This window comes from Chrysochloris asiatica, unplaced genomic scaffold, assembly GCF_000296735.1.
Source record: "Chrysochloris asiatica unplaced genomic scaffold, ChrAsi1.0 scaffold00269, whole genome shotgun sequence".
Classification (NCBI taxonomy): Eukaryota; Metazoa; Chordata; class Mammalia; order Afrosoricida; family Chrysochloridae; genus Chrysochloris; species Chrysochloris asiatica.
This window is the reverse complement of record NW_006408787.1, coordinates 3,397,932-3,402,400: the sequence shown is the minus strand read 5'-3', so window position 1 is coordinate 3,402,400 and position 4,469 is coordinate 3,397,932.

Genomic DNA, 4,469 nt, shown 5'->3' with positions numbered 1-4,469 from the left:
TTTTTTCTTTAATTTTGAGAAATGTTGAGTGTGTCCTTCACTTATGGTTTTCAAACTCCAGGTCTTTGCATATTTGAGGATAATACTTGGCTTTTTTTTTCTTGAAACTACCTCTTGAAACTTTCCATTCATTTATTTTATGTCCTCATTTCTTCTGTTTGCTTTAACATCTCTATGCTGGAGAACAAGTTTAAAAGTTTCTTCTGATATCCATTTTGTTCTTTTACCTTTCTTAGCTCATTAATTTATTTTGCTTTCTTCCTGTGTGATGTTGTTGCTATCATCCCATAACTTCCCTTATCATTGGCCATTAATGTCTAATGCGTCAAATCTCTTCTTGATATTGTTTCTACATTCAGGTGGGATATGCTCAAAAGTCACATTTTAGTTCTCATTGAGTTGTTTTAATTTTCTTTAGCATCAGGTTGTAATTTTATATGAGTAATTGATAGTCTGTTCCACTTGTTTTCATTGATGATGGTGAGTTTTCTCACCATCTCAGTGCTCAGATGCAGTCTACTATATTTCTGTATTCCATGTGTGAGGTCTATGTGTATGGTAATCTTTTATGTTGTTTAAAGAAGATATTTGCAATGAATAATTCATTGGTCTTATAAAATCCTATTATGTGAACACTAGCATCATTTGTATCACCATGACCACATTTTAAAACTACTGATTCTTCCTCTTTGTTTCCAACCTTCACATTCCAATAACCAGTAATTATAAGTACATCTTGATCGCATGTTTGATCAACTTCAGGATGAATAAGTTGGTAATATTCTTCATTTTCATCATCACTGGCTTTAGTTATTGGTGCATACATTTGAATAGTAGTGGTAATAATCAGAAGCACTTGTAGGTGTATGAATAGTATCCTATCACACAGCACTTTACTTCAAGATGAAGATTTTGAAATATTCTTTTGTATGATGAATGGGAGGCCATTCTTCTTCAATTTGTCATTCCTGACATAGTAAACCCCAAGATTTTCAAATGAAAAATGGCCAATACCAGTCCATTTCAGTTCAGTAACACCTAGGATATTGAACTTTATGCATTCCATTTCATTTTTGACAAGTTCTAATTTTCCCAGATTCATACTTCATACATTCATATTCTGATTATTAATGGATATTTGCAGCTCTTTCTCCTGATTTTGAGCTGTGCTCCATCAGCATATGAAGGTACCAAAAGATTTACTCCATTTTCATATCATGGTCAGCTTTATTTCCCCAGTCAGATTTTGAGTGCCTTCCAACCTGGGGAACTCGTCTACCAGCACTATATCTGATTATATTCTATTGCTACTCAAAGTGCTTTCATCATCTGGCAGTATATATAACAATGGTGCAGTGCTATTCATAAGGTTTTCAGTGGCTAAGCATTTAGAAGTAGTCTGTATTTTCTACCTAGACAGTCTTAGTTTGTAGGCTCTACTGAAACCTGTCAACCATGGCTGACCCTGTTGGTATTTAAAATACCAGTGGCATTATTTCAACATCACACCAACACATAAGCCATCCCTGTACAACACACTATCAACTGAATAGTGGAAATAAGGTTCTACTCTATGCTAACTTATGTGCAAATCCCAAGGTATACAGTCATAGCTCACAACAAAAATATATTCAGATCACACATTTGAATTTTTAGTCTCATGAAGACTACAGATTTAAACTCACAGTGGCACATGTACTCACACACCTACACACAATTAGCTGCAATGAAAACAGCTATGAAAAATATAGTGCATGGGTAAGATATAATGGAAATTTAGCATAAATTGCATTGTATTTGATGCTGGCACTACAGGAAACTACATAATATATAATAAACATTTGATCCAAAGAAAGTAACCATGATTGTAAAGTGGGTATGCAATCAGCTGCCATTCAAAAGTTTTGTGGTTTAAACCCATCAGCCAGGTCTCAGTGTGATATAAAGATGTGACAATCTGTTTCTTTAAAGTTTTGCATCCTTGAAAACTCTATTTTGTCCTTTTGGGTCACTATGAATCATAATTGACTGGATGACTATGGGTTTGAGTTTTTGGAAATCAAAATGAGAAGTATTTTTACAAGTATGGAAACACTTATAGGAGTCTGTATTTTACTTGATTCAATATCAGTTTTGTTTTTCACAAGATCTTAGTTGTATCATGGAATCGATGGACTCAAAAGAAAAATAAAATATTTGTATGATATTACTAAGACCAATAGAGTAAATTCCACAATTTATGTTAAGTCAATCTACACTTGAAAACATGTTATTTACAAGAGTAGGTAAAAAAAATATTGCTACAAAAGAATAACAACCTCTCTTAAAATGTAAAAATGTGAAACAATATTCTCTCAACGTATCTTCCACAGCATATAATTCTTGTAGTTCTATATATTTCTAAAGGCAGAGTGTGGTGCTGTAGGATAAAAACCAGACCAAAATGTTAATTTGAACTACAAGGTTGGTGGTTCAAACCCACCAGACACTCCTTGGAAACCCTATACAGGATCACTATGATTTGGAACTGACTTGACAGCTCTTAACAACAAACAAAAACTCTCTCCAAAACCTTCTGCATTCTATTATTCACACCTTATAAAAGCAGCAGTTTTGACTGCATTGAGGGACACAAATTGTGTCCTTTACAATATTTTTTTTGAGTTTGGGAACAAAAATCAAAATCGGAAAAGGTAAAATCAGGGCTGCAGGGTGAATACGGTAAGTTTTCCTAAGGGAATTCTACTAGGACACCATTTGCTTAGTTATCTAGTGCTGTTATAGCAAAGATTTCACAAGTGAATGGCTTTAATAAAAATTCATTATATCCCAGTTTGTCAGGCTTTAAGTCCAAATTCAGGAAACTAACTCTAATGGAAGTCTATCTCACTCTCAGCTCTGAGGGAAGGTCCTTTTGTCCTTTCAATATCTTTTGTTTTGACAACTTCTGGCATCCAAGATACATCTCCATATATCTTGGCACTGATCTCCTCATGGGTATACAAGGTATGCAGAGAAAGGTTCCAAAGAATGTGCTGCACTCCTAGCTCATCTTTCTTGCTGATACTAAGGTTCCTCTTCTTTCTGCTTCTCTTTCTTTTTATCTCTTATAAGATAAAAGCTGCTGCAGAATACACCCCTGGGAAATTCCTCCCACATTAAATCAGGACTCCTAAATTTGTTTCATCCCACCTGAGTTCTCTTACAACTGTTTGGTTGATCATAACATATCATACCAGGGAAGATGCTAGCATCATTACATAATTGCCAGTGAGACCCATGATCCAATCAAATTGACACAAATTTTAGGGGGACATAATTTGTTTCACCAAAGTGCTTGTTACCCTTGAAGAATGAGCAGGTACATTGCCATGATGGAAAAAAAAAAAAAAAAATCCTTTCTTCAACTTTTCTAATCATATTTCCACCAATGTATAATTTTCAATTTTCTTTAAACTTCCTCTTAATAAGCCATAATGATCATTTTACATTTATCAAGATACTCTATCAAGATTACCCCTTGGAATTCCCCCAGAAAACTGTAACCATAAGCTTCTGAGCTGATCACTTTGCTTTGAATTTAACGGTCAGAGATGACCCCCTTAGAAACCACTGTACTGAATGGACTTTTTAATGTGCTGAACTGCAAAGTTGCTTTGAACTACAAGGTTGGCAATTCCAGCTTACCAGCTGCTTCTTGGAAACCCTATACAGGGTCACTATGGTTCAGAACCGATTCAATGGCACTTAAAAGCAACAGTATAGATTGCAGACCAGCCGCTTTTCAGAAACTTTGTACAGGGTCATTGAGTCAAAGCTGACAACAACATTGTGAGACTAAAATAAGTGTATTACTGACAGAATTTGTCTGCTGTCATCTACTGATTTCATAAACAAATGTAAGCATATTTTACTTGGATATAAGACCATGCATGGAGTCCTGGTGTAGTGATGTGTGTTAATACGTTGGACTGCAAAGTCAGTTTGAATTACAAGGTTCAAGCTCACCAGGTGCTCCTTGGTAATCCTATACAGGATCGCTATGGATTGGAACCAACTCGACAGCACTTATCAACAACAAATTTATGCATATATGAACTGAAACCCTGGTAGCAATATATTTGACTTACACTCCTATATAAGTAAGACAGATGTTCTAAACTTACTGAGTTTATTCTTAAGTTAAATGGTGAGCCCTTGAGTTGGTTCTAACTCATCGCAACTCTGCATAGGGTTTTGGAGGATGCAAATCTATATCGGAGCAGGAAGCCTCATCTTTCTCCCTCGGAATGAAGGGTAGTTTCTAACTGCTGACCTTGAGGTTAGCAGTCTGACTCATAACGAATATGCTACCAAAGCGTCCCTTAAGTGAAACAGGTTACAGCTGTTCATTTTTAAATTAAAATTACAAATTGTTGTTGTTGTTGTCAGGTGCCATCGAGTTGGAACCGACTCATAGGAACCCCATG